General features: G+C 49.0%; 14 non-coding genes and 2 pseudogenes across 14 annotated transcripts; all 16 read right to left on the bottom strand.

The window, feature by feature from the left end:
• Nucleotides 1-4,054: 4,054 nt before the first annotated feature.
• On the bottom strand, nucleotides 4,055-4,197 carry LOC138778055 (U2 spliceosomal RNA; annotated as a pseudogene).
• Nucleotides 4,198-5,159: 962 nt separating this feature from the next.
• LOC138778064 (U2 spliceosomal RNA) lies at nucleotides 5,160-5,350 on the bottom strand. Its single transcript, XR_011360846.1, has one exon. It is a non-coding gene; the product is annotated as a U2 spliceosomal RNA (small nuclear RNA).
• A 974-nt stretch (nucleotides 5,351-6,324) lies between these two features.
• On the bottom strand, nucleotides 6,325-6,515 carry LOC138778063 (U2 spliceosomal RNA). The gene has a single exon (XR_011360845.1). It is a non-coding gene; the product is annotated as a U2 spliceosomal RNA (small nuclear RNA).
• Nucleotides 6,516-7,485: 970 nt separating this feature from the next.
• LOC138778062 (U2 spliceosomal RNA) lies at nucleotides 7,486-7,676 on the bottom strand. The gene has a single exon (XR_011360844.1). It is a non-coding gene; the product is annotated as a U2 spliceosomal RNA (small nuclear RNA).
• Nucleotides 7,677-8,650: 974 nt separating this feature from the next.
• Nucleotides 8,651-8,841, bottom strand: LOC138778061 (U2 spliceosomal RNA). The gene has a single exon (XR_011360843.1). It is a non-coding gene; the product is annotated as a U2 spliceosomal RNA (small nuclear RNA).
• A 966-nt stretch (nucleotides 8,842-9,807) lies between these two features.
• Nucleotides 9,808-9,998, bottom strand: LOC138778060 (U2 spliceosomal RNA). The gene has a single exon (XR_011360842.1). It is a non-coding gene; the product is annotated as a U2 spliceosomal RNA (small nuclear RNA).
• Nucleotides 9,999-10,973: 975 nt separating this feature from the next.
• On the bottom strand, nucleotides 10,974-11,177 carry LOC138778048 (U2 spliceosomal RNA; annotated as a pseudogene).
• Nucleotides 11,178-16,995: 5,818 nt separating this feature from the next.
• Nucleotides 16,996-17,186, bottom strand: LOC138778059 (U2 spliceosomal RNA). Its single transcript, XR_011360841.1, has one exon. It is a non-coding gene; the product is annotated as a U2 spliceosomal RNA (small nuclear RNA).
• Nucleotides 17,187-18,160: 974 nt separating this feature from the next.
• Nucleotides 18,161-18,351, bottom strand: LOC138778058 (U2 spliceosomal RNA). Its single transcript, XR_011360840.1, has one exon. It is a non-coding gene; the product is annotated as a U2 spliceosomal RNA (small nuclear RNA).
• A 970-nt stretch (nucleotides 18,352-19,321) lies between these two features.
• LOC138778052 (U2 spliceosomal RNA) lies at nucleotides 19,322-19,512 on the bottom strand. The gene has a single exon (XR_011360838.1). It is a non-coding gene; the product is annotated as a U2 spliceosomal RNA (small nuclear RNA).
• A 971-nt stretch (nucleotides 19,513-20,483) lies between these two features.
• Nucleotides 20,484-20,674, bottom strand: LOC138778101 (U2 spliceosomal RNA). The gene has a single exon (XR_011360882.1). It is a non-coding gene; the product is annotated as a U2 spliceosomal RNA (small nuclear RNA).
• A 973-nt stretch (nucleotides 20,675-21,647) lies between these two features.
• On the bottom strand, nucleotides 21,648-21,839 carry LOC138778102 (U2 spliceosomal RNA). The gene has a single exon (XR_011360883.1). It is a non-coding gene; the product is annotated as a U2 spliceosomal RNA (small nuclear RNA).
• A 970-nt stretch (nucleotides 21,840-22,809) lies between these two features.
• Nucleotides 22,810-23,000, bottom strand: LOC138778090 (U2 spliceosomal RNA). Its single transcript, XR_011360871.1, has one exon. It is a non-coding gene; the product is annotated as a U2 spliceosomal RNA (small nuclear RNA).
• Nucleotides 23,001-23,973: 973 nt separating this feature from the next.
• LOC138778078 (U2 spliceosomal RNA) lies at nucleotides 23,974-24,164 on the bottom strand. The gene has a single exon (XR_011360860.1). It is a non-coding gene; the product is annotated as a U2 spliceosomal RNA (small nuclear RNA).
• Nucleotides 24,165-25,134: 970 nt separating this feature from the next.
• On the bottom strand, nucleotides 25,135-25,325 carry LOC138778067 (U2 spliceosomal RNA). Its single transcript, XR_011360849.1, has one exon. It is a non-coding gene; the product is annotated as a U2 spliceosomal RNA (small nuclear RNA).
• A 966-nt stretch (nucleotides 25,326-26,291) lies between these two features.
• LOC138778046 (U2 spliceosomal RNA) lies at nucleotides 26,292-26,482 on the bottom strand. Its single transcript, XR_011360836.1, has one exon. It is a non-coding gene; the product is annotated as a U2 spliceosomal RNA (small nuclear RNA).
• Nucleotides 26,483-26,993: the final 511 nt, after the last annotated feature.

The raw sequence follows: 26,993 nt of genomic DNA, 5'->3' as shown, positions 1-26,993 counted from the left end.
CTTGATGAAGTCCGGTTTGATGGTAAACGGGAAGGGGGCGGAGGAAGCCAGGTGCCACTCCCCGAAGAGCATAGCCTCCGACTTCCCGCAGTTGACCTTTGCCCCTGAAGCCTTTCCGAACTTCTCGCAGGTCTGGACGAGTGCGGTCACCGAACGCTGGTCAGCGCAGAAGACGGTCACGTCGTCCATGTACAGCGAGCACTTGACCTCGTGTCGATCGGGTCCGGGTACGGTGATCCCTCTGATCTCTCCGTTCTGCCGTATAGCCTCCGCGAAGGATTCTATAACACAAACAAAAAGGAGAGGTGAGAGAGGGCAGCCTTGTCTGACCCCAGAAAGAACCGGAAAGGGGTCAGTCTTCCAGCCGTTCACCAGTACCCTGCTGAAAATATCAAAATACATCACGTTAACAAAACGACAAAACATATCACCAAGTCCTAACCTACGCAGTGCCCTGCCCATGAACTCGTGAGAGACCCGGTCGAAAGCCTTCTCCTGATCGAGGCTGACCAGGGCCGCGTGTGCACGGCGGCTTTGGATGTAATGGACCGTGTCCCTCACTAGGGCGAGGCTGTCTGCGATCCTGCGGCCGGGAATGCCACAGGTCTGGTCCAGATGGACGACCTGACCGATGACCTTCTTCAGCCGGTTGGCCAGCACCTTGGCGAGGATCTTGTAGTCCACGTTCAAGAGAGAGATGGGACGCCAATTTTTCAAGTCACATCTCTCCCCCTTCCGCTTATACAGGATCGTGATCATACCCTCCCTCAACGACGGAGGCATTCTGCCCTCCACCACCATCTCCTCGTACAGCTCCAACAGGTCCGGGCAAATGAGATCCCCCAGCGCTACATAGAGCTCCGCTGGGAGACCATCACTGCCCGGGGTCCTGCCAGGCCTAAAGGATTTAGCGGCAGAGAGCAGCTCCCCCACCGTCAAGGGGGCGTCCATGGCCGACGCACCTGCGGGATCAACAACGTTAGTGATACCTGACAGGAACTCGTCGGCCACTTCGGAGTCGGTGGTCTTCGGGGCGTAGAGGCTGCGGTAGAAGCTAGTGACAACCCCCATCACGTCCTCTTTGCCCTTCCGCAAACTTCCGGTCTCATCCCGCAGCTCAGTCAGGGGCGTGTGGCCGGCGTGGAGTTTCCTGAAAAAGAACGAGTTACATTTCTCACCCTTCTCCAGGTTCTCCACCTTGGAACGGAAGACGATTCGCTTGGATTCCTCCTCAAAGTGCCTTTGCAAGCTCTTTTTGGTCTCCTCCAGCTCCTCCTTCACGTCCCAGCCGCACCGGAGAAGGTCTTGCAGTGACCGCAGCTCGCGCTGCAGCCTCCTGAAGTCCCTCTTTCTTCCGCACGCCTGTTGACGACTCTTGGCCTGAAAGAAACTGCGAAATTGAACCTTAACAAATTCCCACCAATCACTGACACGCTCAAACATACATTTATCGTTGCGCCATACGATGTAGGCCTCTCTAAGCTCCTCCAGAACCTCCTCCTGAGCCAGTAGAGCACAATTCAGCTTCCAAGAGCCTGGGCCAGATGGGAAACCATGGCCCAGAACCCCTTGAAACAGAATGGCCCTGTGGTCAGAGAAGAAGCAGGGAACCATAGAGTGCCTAGTCTGCCTGACTGCTCGAGAGGCAAACACAAAGTCAATCCGAGAACGGAGCGAGCCATCGGGGCGGCTCCATGTATAATTAACAGAGCCGTTCCCGATGGACCCAACAACGTCCTGCAAGGATGCTTCAGTCACCATCTCGATGAGCAGTTTGGATGTGACATCCAACTTGACAGATGTCCCAGAACTGCGTCCGTCCGCTTCAATGGGGCAGTTGAAGTCCCCACCCAACACTACAGCCCTGGAGGTTGCGAGCTGGGCCCGCAGGGCCTGGAATAGTTCCAGACGCGCACCCTTCTCAGGAGAGGCATACACATTGATGAGCCTTACGGGCTCCCCCGCCCAAGAGCCGTCTGCAATTAGCAATCTGCCACAGACAAGCTCCTGAACAGAATCAAGTGTAAAGTTGCCTCCCCTGATCAGGATGGCGACCCCTGCGGACTTACAGTCGCCCCCGCCGGACCAGTAGGAGGGACCGTGGGACCACTGCCTGGCCAGATGGTTGTAGGACCTAGAAGAGGACAGAGCACATTCCTGCAACATATACACATCGCACAACTGAGCATTTAAAAACGAAAGAACTGTCTGGAATCTAGACCTATCTCTCATACTCCGCACATTTAAGCTAAAGATGGAAAGATTAGCCATGGGGAGAAAAGAAAAGGGTTAGTCACAGACTCATACGATACCACTCCGGTCGGGCGGATCCTCTTCTTCGGGGCCCGCCGGCCCGACCCATTCCCGTATGCACTCCTCCAGCGCCTCTTTCAGGTGTGCATTCTCTGGGACGTCCTCGAAGTCGAAAGCCTCCGGTTCGTCGACCAGATTCTCCACCACCTGATCCATGTCGCTTTCCTCCGGGAGGTCATCTTCGCAGACCTCGATGATCTTTTTCTTGGAGGTCTCAGCCGATGGGCTGTCCCTCACTTTCCTCTTCCTGTCGGGAACCACTGTGGGGACAAGAGGGGGAAAATCCTCCAAGGAGAGAACCACAGCAGCGGGAGGAAAGGTTAGTGCTGCTGGGTTGGGGGAGTGGGGTGGGAGGGTGGGGGTAGGGGCGGGGGACAGGGGACCCACTGAGGCAATGGGATAGGGGAGGGATTCCTCAGTGGGGGTGGGCGGGGAGGGAGAGGGGGGAGGGGGGGAAGGAGGGGAGGGGGAAGGGGTAGGGAGGGCGGGGGTGGGGGGAGGGTTAGGGGCCGTCGTCCTCTTACCCTCCTTCTTCTTCTTCTCCTTCTCCTTGGGCTTCTGCGCTGCTTGGGCTACGGCCGGCTGCTGGCCGGTCGGAGCTTTGGCAACCACGGATGCCCACGTTCTCTTTTCCCTCTGGGGGCAGGCCCTGTAGCTGTGGTCCGCATGGCCGCAGAGGTTGCAGGTTTTTGCCTTCGGACAGTCCTTGGTCCCATGCCCCGGCACTCGGCAGACTCTACAGGAATCTTCGCTGCAGTCCTTCGCCTGATGACCCTTCTTGCTGCATCTCCTGCAGATCTGCGGCATATCCGGGTAATAGATGAAGCCTGGAGCGTCACCCAAAGAGAAAGCCTGAGGCAGGTGCTGGAAACCGTCGTCCGATGACTCATCCCTGTTGAGCCTCACGACCACCGACCACTTGCCAGTCCAGAATCCAAGGCTGCTCAGGATCTTGGAGGGTTCCTTGACCACTGTGCAGTACCTTGCAAGGAATGTGGCGATGTCCTTGCCTGGGATGTACGGGTTAAGGATTGAAACCGTCACCCGCCTCTCCTCCCTTTGGATTAAGCAGTTGCTTACAAAGCGAGAGAAAGGGGATTCGGGCCTCGCTGCCTTTACCGCCTCCCAGTACCTCCTGCAGGTGTTGAAGGAGGCAAATGTCACATAGAAGATCCCAGTAAAGAAGAAAATGCTGAGGGTTTCAGCCTTGGAGAAACCCTGGTCCAGGACCATCTTCTTAGCGAACACATCCTCAGACATGTCCGGCTCTCTACCATCCACCTTCTTCAGTCGCATGGCCACCGTAGTGCGCATCCAGGGCCGCAGTGTAGGGACGCCTGGATCCGCAGCCTTGCTGGTCGTCGGCTGAGCTGGGGCGGCAGAGGAAGAGGCATCCACGACCCGGGCCTCCTGGCTCTTCCTCGCTTCCTTCTGCTGGGTCTTCTTCATCTCCGGTGCTGGTGCTGAAGAGGCCATCGCTTCTCCCGGTCGAGCTCTTTCCTGGTGGGCGGAGCTATGCAGATCCTCGTCGAAGGGGGCGGAGAGATGCAAATCCTCGTCGCCGGCTTCTTCGGGGTTCAGCGTCGTCCTTCTCGGGGTTCCGGGGCGTCTTCGTCGATCGTTCGTCGGCAGGCGGGATCGAAGTGGTTCTCCGGTCAAACCGTCGGGCACAGGACAATCGAGCAGCAGGCCGAGAGGAAGGTTCACTCTCGTTCCTGGGGAATAGCCCTACACCCAATAGCTGCAGTGAGCTTAAGACGAATTAAATCGCCGATGCCCAAAGGCCGAGTGCAGGGGGTACCCCAGGACCTGAGCCGTCAAGTCAAGGCAGTTCAGTAAGACAAGGTACTACACTTGATCTTAGCCAAAAGGCCGAGAAGCGATGGCCACAACGGTTTCCCGAAAACTCCCCTTCTCGGACACCACGTCCTTCTTGTTAAGGCGAAGCCAGACATACATACCCTATTATGCGCTCCACCCTCTCAGATGGCGGACCGGACGTGCTTTCACACTGCATCTCCTATTGCCTAGCACTGCCTCTGTCTTCCTTTCTGCTCTCAAATCTGAATAGCTCCACCCCCCAATCACACTGCGTCTGCTTCCACCTGATGGATGGCAGACATACACGTCTCTGTCTCTGTCTCCGTCTCTGTCTGGCATACATGACATGCAGCTAGCTCTTTGGCTGGCTGTCTCTGTAGCTGGCTGGCTGTCTCTGTGGCTGGCTGCCTAGCTGGCTAGCTTATTATTAGTACCTACCTACCTACCTACCTACCTACCTATCTATCTATCTATCTATCTATCTATCTATCTATCTATCTATCTAATCTATCCTATCTATCCTATCTATTCTATCTAATGTATCTAATCTATCTATCAAAGAACATGGAGGGTGAATTCTCCCAGCTGGAGCCGTAGGCAGGCAGCATCAGCAGGATACATCGGCCGGCCACCAGGAAATCAAATCCAAAGGAAACGGTTTAATAAACTGCACCTACCTTTCCACCTACCTGCTCGGTCGCTTGACCGGCTGCAACTGAGCTGCTTGTTGTGCTGGCAGCTGTGTATAGCAGCAAAGCCTTGATGACATCACGTCCCGCGATGACATCACCAGCACTGGCCCGGCAGCCAAGTTGTAAACAACTCTGCCAGTTGGTTGCCATGGCAACAGAGGCCAGCAAGTCTTGGACAAACAAACTTTTCGTAGCCACACTCGGGCTAATTTTTCGGGGTCGGTCCACCTGCGCACAACACACTCGAGGGATGTTTCTTGCAAAACAGTAGTTTCAGGTGCAGCCGGCTTGTTTCCTTCTTCATTCTTTTGCTCTGTTTTTTGCAAACTCATTAGGGGGTGCACTGAACCTGGAGGCACTGCAATACCAGGTCAATGCCTGGAGAGGACAGAGCAAGCTCTTTTTCCATCTCCCTGTTCTAAAAATCCATTTAATATATGGTCCCCAGATAGGGGACGTATCAGATATTAAACTGATAAGAACAGATACTACACTTGATCTTAGCCAAAAGGCCGAGAAGCGATGGCCACAACGGTTTCCCGAAAACTCCCCTTCTCGGACACCACGTCCTTCTTGTTAAGGCGAAGCCAGACATACATACCCTATTATGCGCTCCACCCTCTCAGATGGCGGACCGGACGTGCTTTCACACTGCATCTCCTATTGCCTAGCACTGCCTCTGTCTTCCTTTCTGCTCTCAAATCTGAATAGCTCCACCCCCCAATCACACTGCGTCTGCTTCCACCTGATGGATGGCAGACATACACGTCTCTGTCTCTGTCTCCGTCTCTGTCTGGCATACATGACATGCAGCTAGCTCTTTGGCTGGCTGTCTCTGTAGCTGGCTGGCTGTCTCTGTGGCTGGCTGCCTAGCTGGCTAGCTTATTATTAGTACCTACCTACCTACCTACCTACCTACCTATCTATCTATCTATCTATCTATCTATCTATCTATCTATCTATCTATCTATCTATCTAATCTATCCTATCTATCCTATCTATTCTATCTAATGTATCTAATCTATCTATCAAAGAACATGGAGGGTGAATTCTCCCAGCTGGAGCCGTAGGCAGGCAGCATCAGCAGGATACATCGGCCGGCCACCAGGAAATCAAATCCAAAGGAAACGGTTTAATAAACTGCACCTACCTTTCCACCTACCTGCTCGGTCGCTTGACCGGCTGCAACTGAGCTGCTTGTTGTGCTGGCAGCTGTGTATAGCAGCAAAGCCTTGATGACATCACGTCCCGCGATGACATCACCAGCACTGGCCCGGCAGCCAAGTTGTAAACAACTCTGCCAGTTGGTTGCCATGGCAACAGAGGCCAGCAAGTCTTGGACAAACAAACTTTTCGTAGCCACACTCGGGCTAATTTTTCGGGGTCGGTCCACCTGCGCACAACACACTCGAGGGATGTTTCTTGCAAAACAGTAGTTTCAGGTGCAGCCGGCTTGTTTCCTTCTTCATTCTTTTGCTCTGTTTTTTGCAAACTCATTAGGGGGTGCACTGAACCTGGAGGCACTGCAATACCAGGTCAATGCCTGGAGAGGACAGAGCAAGCTCTTTTTCCATCTCCCTGTTCTAAAAATCCATTTAATATATGGTCCCCAGATAGGGGACGTATCAGATATTAAACTGATAAGAACAGATACTACACTTGATCTTAGCCAAAAGGCCGAGAAGCGATGGCCACAACGGTTTCCCGAAAACTCCCCTTCTCGGACACCACGTCCTTCTTGTTAAGGCGAAGCCAGACATACATACCCTATTATGCGCTCCACCCTCTCAGATGGCGGACCGGACGTGCTTTCACACTGCATCTCCTATTGCCTAGCACTGCCTCTGTCTTCCTTTCTGCTCTCAAATCTGAATAGCTCCACCCCCCAATCACACTGCGTCTGCTTCCACCTGATGGATGGCAGACATACACGTCTCTGTCTCTGTCTCCGTCTCTGTCTGGCATACATGACATGCAGCTAGCTCTTTGGCTGGCTGTCTCTGTAGCTGGCTGGCTGTCTCTGTGGCTGGCTGCCTAGCTGGCTAGCTTATTATTAGTACCTACCTACCTACCTACCTACCTATCTATCTATCTATCTATCTATCTATCTATCTATCTATCTATCTATCTATCTATCTAATCTATCCTATCTATCCTATCTATTCTATCTAATGTATCTAATCTATCTATCAAAGAACATGGAGGGTGAATTCTCCCAGCTGGAGCCGTAGGCAGGCAGCATCAGCAGGATACATCGGCCGGCCACCAGGAAATCAAATCCAAAGGAAACGGTTTAATAAACTGCACCTACCTTTCCACCTACCTGCTCGGTCGCTTGACCGGCTGCAACTGAGCTGCTTGTTGTGCTGGCAGCTGTGTATAGCAGCAAAGCCTTGATGACATCACGTCCCGCGATGACATCACCAGCACTGGCCCGGCAGCCAAGTTGTAAACAACTCTGCCAGTTGGTTGCCATGGCAACAGAGGCCAGCAAGTCTTGGACAAACAAACTTTTCGTAGCCACACTCGGGCTAATTTTTCGGGGTCGGTCCACCTGCGCACAACACACTCGAGGGATGTTTCTTGCAAAACAGTAGTTTCAGGTGCAGCCGGCTTGTTTCCTTCTTCATTCTTTTGCTCTGTTTTTTGCAAACTCATTAGGGGGTGCACTGAACCTGGAGGCACTGCAATACCAGGTCAATGCCTGGAGAGGACAGAGCAAGCTCTTTTTCCATCTCCCTGTTCTAAAAATCCATTTAATATATGGTCCCCAGATAGGGGACGTATCAGATATTAAACTGATAAGAACAGATACTACACTTGATCTTAGCCAAAAGGCCGAGAAGCGATGGCCACAACGGTTTCCCGAAAACTCCCCTTCTCGGACACCACGTCCTTCTTGTTAAGGCGAAGCCAGACATACATACCCTATTATGCGCTCCACCCTCTCAGATGGCGGACCGGACGTGCTTTCACACTGCATCTCCTATTGCCTAGCACTGCCTCTGTCTTCCTTTCTGCTCTCAAATCTGAATAGCTCCACCCCCCAATCACACTGCGTCTGCTTCCACCTGATGGATGGCAGACATACACGTCTCTGTCTCTGTCTCCGTCTCTGTCTGCCATCCATGACATGCAGCTAGCTCTTTGGCTGGCTGTCTCTGTAGCTGGCTGGCTGTCTCTGTGGCTGGCTGCCTAGCTGGCTAGCTTATTATTAGTACCTACCTACCTACCTACCTACCTACCTATCTATCTATCTATCTATCTATCTATCTATCTATCTATCTATCTATCTATCTATCTAATCTATCCTATCTATCCTATCTATTCTATCTAATGTATCTAATCTATCTATCAAAGAACATGGAGGGTGAATTCTCCCAGCTGGAGCCGTAGGCAGGCAGCATCAGCAGGATACATCGGCCGGCCACCAGGAAATCAAATCCAAAGGAAACGGTTTAATAAACTGCACCTACCTTTCCACCTACCTGCTCGGTCGCTTGACCGGCTGCAACTGAGCTGCTTGTTGTGCTGGCAGCTGTGTATAGCAGCAAAGCCTTGATGACATCACGTCCCGCGATGACATCACCAGCACTGGCCCGGCAGCCAAGTTGTAAACAACTCTGCCAGTTGGTTGCCATGGCAACAGAGGCCAGCAAGTCTTGGACAAACAAACTTTTCGTAGCCACACTCGGGCTAATTTTTCGGGGTCGGTCCACCTGCGCACAACACACTCGAGGGATGTTTCTTGCAAAACAGTAGTTTCAGGTGCAGCCGGCTTGTTTCCTTCTTCATTCTTTTGCTCTGTTTTTTGCAAACTCATTAGGGGGTGCACTGAACCTGGAGGCACTGCAATACCAGGTCAATGCCTGGAGAGGACAGAGCAAGCTCTTTTTCCATCTCCCTGTTCTAAAAATCCATTTAATATATGGTCCCCAGATAGGGGACGTATCAGATATTAAACTGATAAGAACAGATACTACACTTGATCTTAGCCAAAAGGCCGAGAAGCGATGGCCACAACGGTTTCCCGAAAACTCCCCTTCTCGGACACCACGTCCTTCTTGTTAAGGCGAAGCCAGACATACATACCCTATTATGCGCTCCACCCTCTCAGATGGCGGACCGGACGTGCTTTCACACTGCATCTCCTATTGCCTAGCACTGCCTCTGTCTTCCTTTCTGCTCTCAAATCTGAATAGCTCCACCCCCCAATCACACTGCGTCTGCTTCCACCTGATGGATGGCAGACATACACGTCTCTGTCTCTGTCTCCGTCTCTGTCTGGCATACATGACATGCAGCTAGCTCTTTGGCTGGCTGTCTCTGTAGCTGGCTGGCTGTCTCTGTGGCTGGCTGCCTAGCTGGCTAGCTTATTATTAGTACCTACCTACCTACCTACCTACCTATCTATCTATCTATCTATCTATCTATCTATCTATCTATCTATCTATCTATCTAATCTATCCTATCTATCCTATCTATTCTATCTAATGTATCTAATCTATCTATCAAAGAACATGGAGGGTGAATTCTCCCAGCTGGAGCCGTAGGCAGGCAGCATCAGCAGGATACATCGGCCGGCCACCAGGAAATCAAATCCAAAGGAAACGGTTTAATAAACTGCACCTACCTTTCCACCTACCTGCTCGGTCGCTTGACCGGCTGCAACTGAGCTGCTTGTTGTGCTGGCAGCTGTGTATAGCAGCAAAGCCTTGATGACATCACGTCCCGCGATGACATCACCAGCACTGGCCCGGCAGCCAAGTTGTAAACAACTCTGCCAGTTGGTTGCCATGGCAACAGAGGCCAGCAAGTCTTGGACAAACAAACTTTTCGTAGCCACACTCGGGCTAATTTTTCGGGGTCGGTCCACCTGCGCACAACACACTCGAGGGATGTTTCTTGCAAAACAGTAGTTTCAGGTGCAGCCGGCTTGTTTCCTTCTTCATTCTTTTGCTCTGTTTTTTGCAAACTCATTAGGGGGTGCACTGAACCTGGAGGCACTGCAATACCAGGTCAATGCCTGGAGAGGACAGAGCAAGCTCTTTTTCCATCTCCCTGTTCTAAAAATCCATTTAATATATGGTCCCCAGATAGGGGACGTATCAGATATTAAACTGATAAGAACAGATACTACACTTGATCTTAGCCAAAAGGCCGAGAAGCGATGGCCACAACGGTTTCCCGAAAACTCCCCTTCTCGGACACCACGTCCTTCTTGTTAAGGCGAAGCCAGACATACATACCCTATTATGCGCTCCACCCTCTCAGATGGCGGACCGGACGTGCTTTCACACTGCATCTCCTATTGCCTAGCACTGCCTCTGTCTTCCTTTCTGCTCTCAAATCTGAATAGCTCCACCCCCCAATCACACTGCGTCTGCTTCCACCTGATGGATGGCAGACATACACGTCTCTGTCTCTGTCTCCGTCTCTGTCTGGCATACATGACATGCAGCTAGCTCTTTGGCTGGCTGTCTCTGTAGCTGGCTGGCTGTCTCTGTGGCTGGCTGCCTAGCTGGCTAGCTTATTATTAGTACCTACCTACCTACCTACCTACCTACCTATCTATCTATCTATCTATCTATCTATCTATCTATCTATCTATCTATCTATCTATCTAATCTATCCTATCTATCCTATCTATTCTATCTAATGTATCTAATCTATCTATCAAAGAACATGGAGGGTGAATTCTCCCAGCTGGAGCCGTAGGCAGGCAGCATCAGCAGGATACATCGGCCGGCCACCAGGAAATCAAATCCAAAGGAAACGGTTTAATAAACTGCACCTACCTTTCCACCTACCTGCTCGGTCGCTTGACCGGCTGCAACTGAGCTGCTTGTTGTGCTGGCAGCTGTGTATAGCAGCAAAGCCTTGATGACATCACGTCCCGCGATGACATCACCAGCACTGGCCCGGCAGCCAAGTTGTAAACAACTCTGCCAGTTGGTTGCCATGGCAACAGAGGCCAGCAAGTCTTGGACAAACAAACTTTTCGTAGCCACACTCGGGCTAATTTTTCGGGGTCGGTCCACCTGCGCACAACACACTCGAGGGATGTTTCTTGCAAAACAGTAGTTTCAGGTGCAGCCGGCTTGTTTCCTTCTTCATTCTTTTGCTCTGTTTTTTTGCAAACTCATTAGGGGGTGCACTGAACCTGGAGGCACTGCAATACCAGGTCAATGCCTGGAGAGGACAGAGCAAGCTCTTTTTCCATCTCCCTGTTCTAAAAATCCATTTAATATATGGTCCCCAGATAGGGGACGTATCAGATATTAAACTGATAAGAACAGATTTTTTTTTTTTTTTTTTTTTAAAACCATTCAGATTGGTTAAAACTGATATAAACAGAAAACTGCTCATACCATTCTCTTTAATCCAACCTTTTCATCATCATGGTCTTTTTTCCATAATTTTACATCAAAAAACTTATAATAAAGCCTCCACAAAACCCATAACCAAATCACTTATAATACACCAAAAACCTCCATTTTTTAAACTTCCACACACCTTCCGCGTCCAGGTCACCACCACGCTGTCTGTCCCACAAATATACCACATACAACCTTGACAATATTAATTTCACACATTCATTAACAGACACCAACCTTCTTCTAAACACCCACAAATTTCGCATATCCCATAGACTCTCCATCACACACGCCATAATCAGCCACATCACTCTCTCCTTAACCTTACCAGAAGCACCCATACCAAACATAGCCACTCTCCAGTCTATGAACGTCACCCCAGCCAACTCCTTACACAAACCCCCCACTCCTTTCCATACATCATAAGCATACTGACAGTCCCACATCATATGTCTCACAGTCTCACTAGCTCCACAACCATCCCTCGGACACACCTCATATCTAATCAAGTCACGCCTCTTCTGCACCTGTCTCACTGGCAAAATGTCATGCAGACTCATCCATACCACATCATGTTGTTTTGTTGACATTCCACTCACTCTCATTTTCTTCCAAACAGTCAAAGCCTCATCCGCCCTTAAACCACCAATATTACACACCAATTCTCTCGCTTCAATTCTCCTCATCACTTTCTTTTTGTCTCTAAACTCATCCACAGGCACATTTAGCAAATCCAATTCTATCACCAATTTCTCCACTTTCTTATACCACATCGGACACTTGAAAGCAACAGGCACTCTTGCATCCCTCTCCACCCATTTTAACCCATACAACATCCACCCAGCCATATACCGCACCATGCATCCAGCCTTATTCTCTTTCTCCAGCAACACTACCATAACTTTAATATAGCTAAGCCCCAAAAAAATCTGAAAATTTGGAAACCCTAGCCCGCCATTCTCACAAGACTTGTACACATCCTCTCTTTTCATCCTCTCCATCTTACTACCCCACAAAAACGTAAAACACAATTTCTCAGCCTTTTTCATATTTCGCACAGCAAACGGGAACACATTCGCACAAAATAACAAAATAGGCAAAATTACCGCTTTTACAATCAAAACTTTCCCAACCAAAGTTAACTGACGCATTCTCCAAAAATTCAACTTACGCTCAATTCGCATCCCACATTCATTCCAACTTTCATTCCCATTTAGATCGTCATTAAATTGTATCCCCAAAATCTTCACCGCGCCTCTTTCACTTTCAACACCGTCCATTCTCACACTCTTATCCCCAAAACACTTAAACACACACTTATCCCAATTGACTTTAAAAGCAGATGCACCACAAAAAACATCCAACCACAATTTAGCCCTATTCATACTTACCATGTTATCACTCACCACCACAATATCATCCATATAACCCAATACTTTTACATTCTTCCCTCCACTCCCCGGAATCAACAAACCTCTCATCACCTTATCCTTTCTAATAATACACATCAACGGCTCAATCACACTCACAAACAATATGGGGGACATAGGGCAACCTTGCCTAACCCCCGACCCCACCCTTATTTTATCACTCAACACCCCATTTATCAAAAACTCACTTGTCACATCCGCATATAAACACTTTACCACATCCACAAAATTCTTCGGAAATCCCATCCTCTCTAACACTTTAAACATAAATTCATGCGACACTCTATCGAAAGCTTTTTCAAAATCCACCATTAAAACCATACACTTCTGTTTCCTATCCATGCAGTCCCCAAACAAATCCCTCAACAAAAATAAATTATCAGTCATACTTCTACCAGGAATCGCACACACTTGATCCTCCTCTATCACCTGTCCAATCACCTCACGCATACGACCAGACACAATCTTACCAAACACCTTGTAATCCGTGTTTAGCAACGTAATCGGTCTCCAGTTCCCCAAACATTTCTTGTCTCCTTTCTTATAAATCAACACAACCACCCCTTCTTTCATCGACTCACTCATCCTACCATTCTCCCACATATACTGATATACTTTCATCATATCCTCACCCACAATATCCCATGCTTTCACATAAAATTCAACCGGAATCCCATCCTTCCCAGGGGTTTTATTTTTCCTTGCACTCATCACAGCACTTCTAACCTCCTCCAATGCAATATCCTCACATAACATCTCACCATCACTCTCCTTAATCTCACTCTCCAGACCATTTAACACTTCATCTACCAAATTCTCATCTATCCATTTACACTCATATAGTTCACTATAAAATGCTTCCACCTCTCTTATCACATCTTTACCATACACACTCACCCCTCCCTTATTTAGCACAACTTCCATATCATTTTTCTTACCACACACTTTCTTAAAGAAAAACCTTGTACACTTCTCATTTTTGTCCAACCACTCCACTTTTGATCTATAAATAATCTCTTTCCCTCTCTTCTCCATACTTTCTTTCAATTCAGTCCTTGCTTCCTCTAACAGATCATCCACATTAACTCCAATCATCCTTAACTTTTGCAACCAATTTATTTTCATATTCAGCTCTTTGTACCTATTTCTTAATATGGCAGCTTTTTTGTAGCCCCACTTTCTGAAGAATTTTTTAACCTCCCCCTTCATCCAATCCCACCACCCCAGTATACTCTCAAAATCTTTTTGTCTACTTTTCCACCTAACATAAGCATACTTAAAATCCACCATGATCCTCACATCCTCAAGCAGACTCACATTTAACTTCCACACACCTCTTCCATACAACCCTTCCACATCACATTCAATACAGACTCTCAAACACTCATGATCAGAAAACCCCACTACCTGTTGGGAAAAAGCAATACATTTTACATTTTTAGAAAAAAACAATAATCTATGCGAGACTCCACCCCACCTCTATCAGCCTTATAGGTCGCAGGTGGTGACCTGCCCAAGCACTCCACAGCCGCATCCAATAAAGCAAAATCAGAAACCAGATTTTTTAACCTCCTCCCTGTCCCATCCACCTTAGATCCCTCTACCACACAGTTGAAATCCCCCGCCAAAATGGTGGGAGTTCTCCCAGGCAAAAACAAACACAATTTCTCAAATAATTTTGCCCTATCTTCCCTTTGTGTATAACTATATACATTAAAAACCCTCACCCGCACACCCCTATACAACACCACTGCCATTACACACCTCCCCACCTCCACCACAGTATAACTTTCTAAACTTATCTCTCTACTACCCAGCAATATCCCAACCCCATCGTTCTTGTTTTGTCTGACCCTGACCACACATGCTGACCATGCGGCCAGTCCCGGTCAGACAATGGCTCCGAAATGCCACATTCCTGTAGGCAGTATATTTCTGCTCCCAGACTTTTTACAAAGTCCAGGACAGCCGCTCTCCTTGCTTTGGATCCAATCTGCCTAACATTCAAGGATACGACATTACATGCAACTTTGGAGCCCATATTTTAACCCGGCACGCGAGTGGGCTGTACACACCCCATCTCTCCTTCATCCGACACCGTCTGGACTTCGGTAGCCGCATGTGAAGGCCGAAGTCCCGGCTTCTTCTAAAAAAGCCACATCCGCAGGAATCGCCGAAATAGGGTACACAGCTTCTCGCCCAGGACTCGCACCACACTCACTGGCCGGAGATAGCGCAGTCCTGGGTCTTTTAGGGGCTACCTCCAACACCTCTTCCAAGGGTCTGGAGTTGGAAAAATCACCCTGGCCTCCATTGCCTTCTTGTTCCATGGAGCTCTCGCTCCATGAAACGGCGGGAGTCTCTGGCACAGAACCCTCCACCTCCCCTTCAACTTGCACACAAACACCATGAGGAAGCACCTCTTCCACCTGTGCCACCTCCATTGTGACTGTGTCTTCCACCACCGACGGCAATCCCAACAGGGTCACTTTAGGTACTCCCTGAGGGCGCCCACCACCAACCACCTCAGCAAAGGATTTTTTTTCCCGCATGGGGCAATCTTTGAAGATATGGCCGACCTTCCCACAGAGGTTACACGCAATGGGGTTGTCACAATCCCGGGCTGGATGCCCCGGCTGCCCACAGCGGCCACACCTTATCTCTTCCTTACAGTCTTCCGCAATATGCCCAAAGCCCTTACATTTACGGCAGAACCTGGGAGCTCCAGGAAAAAACAAATATCCACGGTCTCTCCCAATGGCAAAGTTAAGTGGAGGGTACTTCATACCACCTGGACTCTGCGGGTCCTCATGGAAAGTGACAAAGTACTTGTACTTTCCTGTCCATAACCCCTCACTATTCTTCACCTTGTGCGAAAAACTGACACAGGCACAATAGTTTTTCAAAAACACATCAATGTCATATCTGGGCACATGAGGGTTGTATAAGAAAACCACAAGCGGAATTGCCCCTCCGCTATACAAGATGGTGAAAGTCAATCCATCCAAATCAGGATTATCAAGATTTTCTTGCAAGTTACGGTACAAATTATGGCAGTGACCAATATTGGTTAGGACCAACACATACTTTCCCTTTTTAGGGTCTTGCAAACATAAAATATCATCTCGTTTTACCTTTAGTATTTCAGTCAGAATTTCGCACACCAGAACTTTCAGGGTAAAGCGGTCTTCCATCCCCTCCGACACATCTATACGAAATCCGTTTTTGACCCGGGGTTCCCCGGTCTCGGCATAGCGTAGCTTCACGCCCATGGTGATCGCCTTCTTAATCTTCAGCCGCCCCCAACGGGGGCTAAGCCTCCGACGCCCTCCAGCCAAGACCAAGCACAGCGGCAACTGCACTTGATCTTAGCCAAAAGGCCGAGAAGCGATGGCCACAACGGTTTCCCGAAAACTCCCCTTCTCGGACACCACGTCCTTCTTGTTAAGGCGAAGCCAGACATACATACCCTATTATGCGCTCCACCCTCTCAGATGGCGGACCGGACGTGCTTTCACACTGCATCTCCTATTGCCTAGCACTGCCTCTGTCTTCCTTTCTGCTCTCAAATCTGAATAGCTCCACCCCCCAATCACACTGCGTCTGCTTCCACCTGATGGATGGCAGACATACACGTCTCTGTCTCTGTCTCCGTCTCTGTCTGGCATACATGACATGCAGCTAGCTCTTTGGCTGGCTGTCTCTGTAGCTGGCTGGCTGTCTCTGTGGCTGGCTGCCTAGCTGGCTAGCTTATTATTAGTACCTACCTACCTACCTACCTACCTATCTATCTATCTATCTATCTATCTATCTATCTATCTATCTATCTATCTATCTATCTAATCTATCCTATCTATCCTATCTATTCTATCTAATGTATCTAATCTATCTATCAAAGAACATGGAGGGTGAATTCTCCCAGCTGGAGCCGTAGGCAGGCAGCATCAGCAGGATACATCGGCCGGCCACCAGGAAATCAAATCCAAAGGAAACGGTTTAATAAACTGCACCTACCTTTCCACCTACCTGCTCGGTCGCTTGACCGGCTGCAACTGAGCTGCTTGTTGTGCTGGCAGCTGTGTATAGCAGCAAAGCCTTGATGACATCACGTCCCGCGATGACATCACCAGCACTGGCCCGGCAGCCAAGTTGTAAACAACTCTGCCAGTTGGTTGCCATGGCAACAGAGGCCAGCAAGTCTTGGACAAACAAACTTTTCGTAGCCACACTCGGGCTAATTTTTCGGGGTCGGTCCACCTGCGCACAACACACTCGAGGGATGTTTCTTGCAAAACAGTAGTTTCAGGTGCAGCCGGCTTGTTTCCTTCTTCATTCTTTTGCTCTGTTTTTTGCAAACTCATTAGGGGGTGCACTGAACCTGGAGGCACTGCAATACCAGGTCAATGCCTGGAGAGGACAGAGCAAGCTCTTTTTCCATCTCCCTGTTCTAAAAATCCATTTAATATATGGTCCCCAGATAGGGGACGTATCAGATATTAAACTGATAAGAACAGATACTACACTTGATCTTAGCCAAAAGGCCGAGAAGCGATGGCCACAACGGTTTCCCGAAAACTCCCCTTCTCGGACACCACGTCCTTCTTGTTAAGGCGAAGCCAGACATACATACCCTATTATGCGCTCCACCCTCTCAGATGGCGGACCGGACGTGCTTTCACACTGCATCTCCTATTGCCTAGCACTGCCTCTGTCTTCCTTTCTGCTCTCAAATCTGAATAGCTCCACCCCCCAATCACACTGCGTCTGCTTCCACCTGATGGATGGCAGACATACACGTCTCTGTCTCTGTCTCCGTCTCTGTCTGGCATACATGACATGCAGCTAGCTCTTTGGCTGGCTGTCTCTGTAGCTGGCTGGCTGTCTCTGTGGCTGGCTGCCTAGCTGGCTAGCTTATTATTAGTACCTACCTACCTACCTACCTACCTACCTATCTATCTATCTATCTATCTATCTATCTATCTATCTATCTATCTATCTATCTATCTAATCTATCCTATCTATCCTATCTATTCTATCTAATGTATCTAATCTATCTATCAAAGAACATGGAGGGTGAATTCTCCCAGCTGGAGCCGTAGGCAGGCAGCATCAGCAGGATACATCGGCCGGCCACCAGGAAATCAAATCCAAAGGAAACGGTTTAATAAACTGCACCTACCTTTCCACCTACCTGCTCGGTCGCTTGACCGGCTGCAACTGAGCTGCTTGTTGTGCTGGCAGCTGTGTATAGCAGCAAAGCCTTGATGACATCACGTCCCGCGATGACATCACCAGCACTGGCCCGGCAGCCAAGTTGTAAACAACTCTGCCAGTTGGTTGCCATGGCAACAGAGGCCAGCAAGTCTTGGACAAACAAACTTTTCGTAGCCACACTCGGGCTAATTTTTCGGGGTCGGTCCACCTGCGCACAACACACTCGAGGGATGTTTCTTGCAAAACAGTAGTTTCAGGTGCAGCCGGCTTGTTTCCTTCTTCATTCTTTTGCTCTGTTTTTTGCAAACTCATTAGGGGGTGCACTGAACCTGGAGGCACTGCAATACCAGGTCAATGCCTGGAGAGGACAGAGCAAGCTCTTTTTCCATCTCCCTGTTCTAAAAATCCATTTAATATATGGTCCCCAGATAGGGGACGTATCAGATATTAAACTGATAAGAACAGATACTACACTTGATCTTAGCCAAAAGGCCGAGAAGCGATGGCCACAACGGTTTCCCGAAAACTCCCCTTCTCGGACACCACGTCCTTCTTGTTAAGGCGAAGCCAGACATACATACCCTATTATGCGCTCCACCCTCTCAGATGGCGGACCGGACGTGCTTTCACACTGCATCTCCTATTGCCTAGCACTGCCTCTGTCTTCCTTTCTGCTCTCAAATCTGAATAGCTCCACCCCCCAATCACACTGCGTCTGCTTCCACCTGATGGATGGCAGACATACACGTCTCTGTCTCTGTCTCCGTCTCTGTCTGGCATACATGACATGCAGCTAGCTCTTTGGCTGGCTGTCTCTGTAGCTGGCTGGCTGTCTCTGTGGCTGGCTGCCTAGCTGGCTAGCTTATTATTAGTACCTACCTACCTACCTACCTACCTATCTATCTATCTATCTATCTATCTATCTATCTATCTATCTATCTATCTATCTATCTAATCTATCCTATCTATCCTATCTATTCTATCTAATGTATCTAATCTATCTATCAAAGAACATGGAGGGTGAATTCTCCCAGCTGGAGCCGTAGGCAGGCAGCATCAGCAGGATACATCGGCCGGCCACCAGGAAATCAAATCCAAAGGAAACGGTTTAATAAACTGCACCTACCTTTCCACCTACCTGCTCGGTCGCTTGACCGGCTGCAACTGAGCTGCTTGTTGTGCTGGCAGCTGTGTATAGCAGCAAAGCCTTGATGACATCACGTCCCGCGATGACATCACCAGCACTGGCCCGGCAGCCAAGTTGTAAACAACTCTGCCAGTTGGTTGCCATGGCAACAGAGGCCAGCAAGTCTTGGACAAACAAACTTTTCGTAGCCACACTCGGGCTAATTTTTCGGGGTCGGTCCACCTGCGCACAACACACTCGAGGGATGTTTCTTGCAAAACAGTAGTTTCAGGTGCAGCCGGCTTGTTTCCTTCTTCATTCTTTTGCTCTGTTTTTTGCAAACTCATTAGGGGGTGCACTGAACCTGGAGGCACTGCAATACCAGGTCAATGCCTGGAGAGGACAGAGCAAGCTCTTTTTCCATCTCCCTGTTCTAAAAATCCATTTAATATATGGTCCCCAGATAGGGGACGTATCAGATATTAAACTGATAAGAACAGATACTACACTTGATCTTAGCCAAAAGGCCGAGAAGCGATGGCCACAACGGTTTCCCGAAAACTCCCCTTCTCGGACACCACGTCCTTCTTGTTAAGGCGAAGCCAGACATACATACCCTATTATGCGCTCCACCCTCTCAGATGGCGGACCGGACGTGCTTTCACACTGCATCTCCTATTGCCTAGCACTGCCTCTGTCTTCCTTTCTGCTCTCAAATCTGAATAGCTCCACCCCCCAATCACACTGCGTCTGCTTCCACCTGATGGATGGCAGACATACACGTCTCTGTCTCTGTCTCCGTCTCTGTCTGGCATACATGACATGCAGCTAGCTCTTTGGCTGGCTGTCTCTGTAGCTGGCTGGCTGTCTCTGTGGCTGGCTGCCTAGCTGGCTAGCTTATTATTAGTACCTACCTACCTACCTACCTACCTACCTATCTATCTATCTATCTATCTATCTATCTATCTATCTATCTATCTATCTATCTAATCTATCCTATCTATCCTATCTATTCTATCTAATGTATCTAATCTATCTATCAAAGAACATGGAGGGTGAATTCTCCCAGCTGGAGCCGTAGGCAGGCAGCATCAGCAGGATACATCGGCCGGCCACCAGGAAATCAAATCCAAAGGAAACGGTTTAATAAACTGCACCTACCTTTCCACCTACCTGCTCGGTCGCTTGACCGGCTGCAAACTGAGCTGCTTGTTGTGCTGGCAGCTGTGTATAGCAGCAAAGCCTTGATGACATCACGTCCCGCGATGACATCACCAGCACTGGCCCGGCAGCCAAGTTGTAAACAACTCTGCCAGTTGGTTGCCATGGCAACAGAGGCCAGCAAGTCTTGGACAAACAAACTTTTCGTAGCCACACTCGGGCTAATTTTTCGGGGTCGGTCCACCTGCGCACAACACACTCGAGGGATGTTTCTTGCAAAACAGTAGTTTCAGGTGCAGCCGGCTTGTTTCCTTCTTCATTCTTTTGCTCTGTTTTTTGCAAACTCATTAGGGGGTGCACTGAACCTGGAGGCACTGCAATACCAGGTCAATGCCTGGAGAGGACAGAGCAAGCTCTTTTTCCATCTCCCTGTTCTAAAAATCCATTTAATATATGGTCCCCAGATAGGGGACGTATCAGATATTAAACTGATAAGAACAGATACTACACTTGATCTTAGCCAAAAGGCCGAGAAGCGATGGCCACAACGGTTTCCCGAAAACTCCCCTTCTCGGACACCACGTCCTTCTTGTTAAGGCGAAGCCAGACATACATACCCTATTATGCGCTCCACCCTCTCAGATGGCGGACCGGACGTGCTTTCACACTGCATCTCCTATTGCCTAGCACTGCCTCTGTCTTCCTTTCTGCTCTCAAATCTGAATAGCTCCACCCCCCAATCACACTGCGTCTGCTTCCACCTGATGGATGGCAGACATACACGTCTCTGTCTCTGTCTCCGTCTCTGTCTGGCATACATGACATGCAGCTAGCTCTTTGGCTGGCTGTCTCTGTAGCTGGCTGGCTGTCTCTGTGGCTGGCTGCCTAGCTGGCTAGCTTATTATTAGTACCTACCTACCTACCTACCTACCTACCTATCTATCTATCTATCTATCTATCTATCTATCTATCTATCTATCTATCTATCTATCTAATCTATCCTATCTATCCTATCTATTCTATCTAATGTATCTATCTATCTATCAAAGAACATGGAGGGTGAATTCTCCCAGCTGGAGCCGTAGGCAGGCAGCATCAGCAGGATACATCGGCCGGCCACCAGGAAATCAAATCCAAAGGAAACGGTTTAATAAACTGCACCTACCTTTCCACCTACCTGCTCGGTCGCTTGACCGGCTGCAACTGAGCTGCTTGTTGTGCTGGCAGCTGTGTATAGCAGCAAAGCCTTGATGACATCACGTCCCGCGATGACATCACCAGCACTGGCCCGGCAGCCAAGTTGTAAACAACTCTGCCAGTTGGTTGCCATGGCAACAGAGGCCAGCAAGTCTTGGACAAACAAACTTTTCGTAGCCACACTCGGGCTAATTTTTCGGGGTCGGTCCACCTGCGCACAACACACTCGAGGGATGTTTCTTGCAAAACAGTAGTTTCAGGTGCAGCCGGCTTGTTTCCTTCTTCATTCTTTTGCTCTGTTTTTTGCAAACTCTTTAGGGGGTGCACTGAACCTGGAGGCACTGCAATACCAGGTCAATGCCTGGAGAGGACAGAGCAAGCTCTTTTTCGATCTCCCTGTTCTAAAAATCCATTTAATATATGGTCCCCAGATAGGGGGACGTATCAGATATTAAACTGATAAGAACAGATACTACACTTGATCTTAGCCAAAAGGCCGAGAAGCGATGGCCACAACGGTTTCCCGAAAACTCCCCTTCTCGGACACCACGTCCTTCTTGTTAAGGCGAAGCCAGACATACATACCCTATTATGCGCTCCACCCTCTCAGATGGCGGACCGGACGTGCTTTCACACTGCATCTCCTATTGCCTAGCACTGCCTCTGTCTTCCTTTCTGCTCTCAAATCTGAATAGCTCCACCCCCCAATCACACTGCGTCTGCTTCCACCTGATGGATGGCAGACATACACGTCTCTGTCTCTGTCTCCGTCTCTGTCTGGCATACATGACATGCAGCTAGCTCTTTGGCTGGCTGTCTCTGTAGCTGGCTGGCTGTCTCTGTGGCTGGCTGCCTAGCTGGCTAGCTTATTATTAGTACCTACCTACCTACCTACCTACCTATCTATCTATCTATCTATCTATCTATCTATCTATCTATCTATCTATCTATCTATCTAATCTATCCTATCTATCCTATCTATTCTATCTAATGTATCTAATCTATCTATCAAAGAACATGGAGGGTGAATTCTCCCAGCTGGAGCCGTAGGCAGGCAGCATCAGCAGGATACATCGGCCGGCCACCAGGAAATCAAATCCAAAGGAAACGGTTTAATAAACTGCACCTACCTTTCCACCTACCTGCTCGGTCGCTTGACCGGCTGCAACTGAGCTGCTTGTTGTGCTGGCAGCTGTGTATAGCAGCAAAGCCTTGATGACATCACGTCCCGCGATGACATCACCAGCACTGGCCCGGCAGCCAAGTTGTAAACAACTCTGCCAGTTGGTTGCCATGGCAACAGAGGCCAGCAAGTCTTGGACAAACAAACTTTTCGTAGCCACACTCGGGCTAATTTTTCGGGGTCGGTCCACCTGCGCACAACACACTCGAGGGATGTTTCTTGCAAAACAGTAGTTTCAGGTGCAGCCGGCTTGTTTCCTTCTTCATTCTTTTGCTCTGTTTTTTGCAAACTCATTAGGGGGTGCACTGAACCTGGAGGCACTGCAATACCAGGTCAATGCCTGGAGAGGACAGAGCAAGCTCTTTTTCCATCTCCCTGTTCTAAAAATCCATTTAATATATGGTCCCCAGATAGGGGACGTATCAGATATTAAACTGATAAGAACAGATACTACACTTGATCTTAGCCAAAAGGCCGAGAAGCGATGGCCACAACGGTTTCCCGAAAACTCCCCTTCTCGGACACCACGTCCTTCTTGTTAAGGCGAAGCAAGACATACATACCCTATTATGCGCTCCACCCTCTCAGATGGCGGACCGGACGTGCTTTCACACTGCATCTCCTATTGCCTAGCACTGCCTCTGTCTTCCTTTCTGCTCTCAAATCTGAATAGCTCCACCCCCCAATCACACTGCGTCTGCTTCCACCTGATGGATGGCAGACATACACGTCTCTGTCTCTGTCTCCGTCTCTGTCTGGCATACATGACATGCAGCTAGCTCTTTGGCTGGCTGTCTCTGTAGCTGGCTGGCTGTCTCTGTGGCTGGCTGCCTAGCTGGCTAGCTTATTATTAGTACCTACCTACCTACCTACCTACCTATCTATCTATCTATCTATCTATCTATCTATCTATCTATCTATCTATCTATCTATCTAATCCTATCCTATCTATCCTATCTATTCTATCTAATGTATCTAATCTATCTATCAAAGAACATGGAGGGTGAATTCTCCCAGCTGGAGCCGTAGGCAGGCAGCATCAGCAGGATACATCGGCCGGCCACCAGGAAATCAAATCCAAAGGAAACGGTTTAATAAACTGCACCTACCTTTCCACCTACCTGCTCGGTCGCTTGACCGGCTGCAACTGAGCTGCTTGTTGTGCTGGCAGCTGTGTATAGCAGCAAAGCCTTGATGACATCACGTCCCGCGATGACATCACCAGCACTGGCCCGGCAGCCAAGTTGTAAACAACTCTGGCCAGTTGGTTGCCATGGCAACAGAGGCCAGCAAGTCTTGGACAAACAAACTTTTCGTAGCCACACTCGGGCTAATTTTTCGGGGTCGGGTCCACCTGCGCACAACACACTCGAGGGATGTTTCTTGCAAAACAGTAGTTTCAGGTGCAGCCGGCTTGTTTCCTTCTTCATTCTTTTGCTCTGTTTTTTGCAAACTCATTAGGGGGTGCACTGAACCTGGAGGCACTGCAATACCAGGTCAATGCCTGGAGAGGACAGAGCAAGCTCTTTTTCCATCTCCCTGTTCTAAAAATCCATTTAATATATGGTCCCCAGATAGGGGACGTATCAGATATTAAACTGATAAGAACAGATACTACACTTGATCTTAGCCAAAAGGCCGAGAAGCGATGGCCACAACGGTTTCCCGAAAACTCCCCTTCTCGGACACCACGTCCTTCTTGTTAAGGCGAAGCCAGACATACATACCCTATTATGCGCTCCACCCTCTCAGATGGCGGACCGGACGTGCTTTCACACTGCATCTCCTATTGCCTAGCACTGCCTCTGTCTTCCTTTCTGCTCTCAAATCTGAATAGCTCCACCCCCCAATCACACTGCGTCTGCTTCCACCTGATGGATGGCAGACATACACGTCTCTGTCTCTGTCTCCGTCTCTGTCTGGCATACATGACATGCAGCTAGCTCTTTGGCTGGCTGTCTCTGTAGCTGGCTGGCTGTCTCTGTGGCTGGCTGCCTAGCTGGCTAGCTTATTATTAGTACCTACCTACCTACCTACCTACCTACCTATCTATCTATCTATCTATCTATCTATCTATCTATCTATCTATCTATCTATCTAATCTATCCTATCTATCCTATCTATTCTATCTAATGTATCTAATCTATCTATCAAAGAACATGGAGGGTGAATTCTCCCAGCTGGAGCCGTAGGCAGGCAGCATCAGCAGGATACATCGGCCGGCCACCAGGAAATCAAATCCAAAGGAAACGGTTTAATAAACTGCACCTACCTTTCCACCTACCTGCTCGGTCGCTTGACCGGCTGCAACTGAGCTGCTTGTTGTGCTGGCAGCTGTGTATAGCAGCAAAGCCTTGATGACATCACGTCCCGCGATGACATCACCAGCACTGGCCCGGCAGCCAAGTTGTAAACAACTCTGCCAGTTGGTTGCCATGGCAACAGAGGCCAGCAAGTCTTGGACAAACAAACTTTTCGTAGCCACACTCGGGCTAATTTTTCGGGGTCGGTCCACCTGCGCACAACACACTCGAGGGATGTTTCTTGCAAAACAGTAGTTTCAGGTGCAGCCGGCTTGTTTCCTTCTTCATTCTTTTGCTCTGTTTTTTGCAAACTCATTAGGGGGTGCACTGAACCTGGAGGCACTGCAATACCAGGTCAATGCCTGGAGAGGACAGAGCAAGCTCTTTTTCCATCTCCCTGTTCTAAAAATCCATTTAATATATGGTCCCCAGATAGGGGACGTATCAGATATTAAACTGATAAGAACAGATACTACACTTGATCTTAGCCAAAAGGCCGAGAAGCGATGGCCACAACGGTTTCCCGAAAACTCCCCTTCTCGGACACCACGTCCTTCTTGTTAAGGCGAAGCCAGACATACATACCCTATTATGCGCTCCACCCTCTCAGATGGCGGACCGGACGTGCTTTCACACTGCATCTCCTATTGCCTAGCACTGCCTCTGTCTTCCTTTCTGCTCTCAAATCTGAATAGCTCCACCCCCCAATCACACTGCGTCTGCTTCCACCTGATGGATGGCAGACATACACGTCTCTGTCTCTGTCTCCGTCTCTGTCTGGCATACATGACATGCAGCTAGCTCTTTGGCTGGCTGTCTCTGTAGCTGGCTGGCTGTCTCTGTGGCTGGCTGCCTAGCTGGCTAGCTTATTATTAGTACCTACCTACCTACCTACCTACCTATCTATCTATCTATCTATCTATCTATATATCTATCTATCTATCTATCTATCTAATCTATCCTATCTATCCTATCTATTCTATCTAATGTATCTAATCTATCTATCAAAGAACATGGAGGGTGAATTCTCCCAGCTGGAGCCGTAGGCAGGCAGCATCAGCAGGATACATCGGCCGGCCACCAGGAAATCAAATCCAAAGGAAACGGTTTAATAAACTGCACCTACCTTTCCACCTACCTGCTCGGTCGCTTGACCGGCTGCAACTGAGCTGCTTGTTGTGCTGGCAGCTGTGTATAGCAGCAAAGCCTTGATGACATCACGTCCCGCGATGACATCACCAGCACTGGCCCGGCAGCCAAGTTGTAAACAACTCTGCCAGTTGGTTGCCATGGCAACAGAGGCCAGCAAGTCTTGGACAAACAAACTTTTCGTAGCCACACTCGGGCTAATTTTTCGGGGTCGGTCCACCTGCGCACAACACACTCGAGGGATGTTTCTTGCAAAACAGTAGTTTCAGGTGCAGCCGGCTTGTTTCCTTCTTCATTCTTTTGCTCTGTTTTTTGCAAACTCATTAGGGGGTGCACTGAACCTGGAGGCACTGCAATACCAGGTCAATGCCTGGAGAGGACAGAGCAAGCTCTTTTTCCATCTCCCTGTTCTAAAAATCCATTTAATATATGGTCCCCAGATAGGGGACGTATCAGATATTAAACTGATAAGAACAGATACTACACTTGATCTTAGCCAAAAGGCCGAGAAGCGATGGCCACAACGGTTTCCCGAAAACTCCCCTTCTCGGACACCACGTCCTTCTTGTTAAGGCGAAGCCAGACATACATACCCTATTATGCGCTCCACCCTCTCAGATGGCGGACCGGACGTGCTTTCACACTGCATCTCCTATTGCCTAGCACTGCCTCTGTCTTCCTTTCTGCTCTCAAATCTGAATAGCTCCACCCCCCAATCACACTGCGTCTGCTTCCACCTGATGGATGGCAGACATACACGTCTCTGTCTCTGTCTCCGTCTCTGTCTGGCATACATGACATGCAGCTAGCTCTTTGGCTGGCTGTCTCTGTAGCTGGCTGGCTGTCTCTGTGGCTGGCTGCCTAGCTGGCTAGCTTATTATTAGTACCTACCTACCTACCTACCTACCTACCTATCTATCTATCTATCTATCTATCTATCTATCTATCTATCTATCTATCTATCTAATCTATCCTATCTATCCTATCTATTCTATCTAATGTATCTAATCTATCTATCAAAGAACAT

Source organism: Dendropsophus ebraccatus, unplaced genomic scaffold (assembly GCF_027789765.1).
Source record: "Dendropsophus ebraccatus isolate aDenEbr1 unplaced genomic scaffold, aDenEbr1.pat pat_scaffold_620_ctg1, whole genome shotgun sequence".
NCBI lineage: Eukaryota > Metazoa > Chordata > Amphibia > Anura > Hylidae > Dendropsophus > Dendropsophus ebraccatus.
Note: the sequence above shows the minus strand (reverse complement) of the source record. Positions and strands in the feature narration are given on the sequence as shown.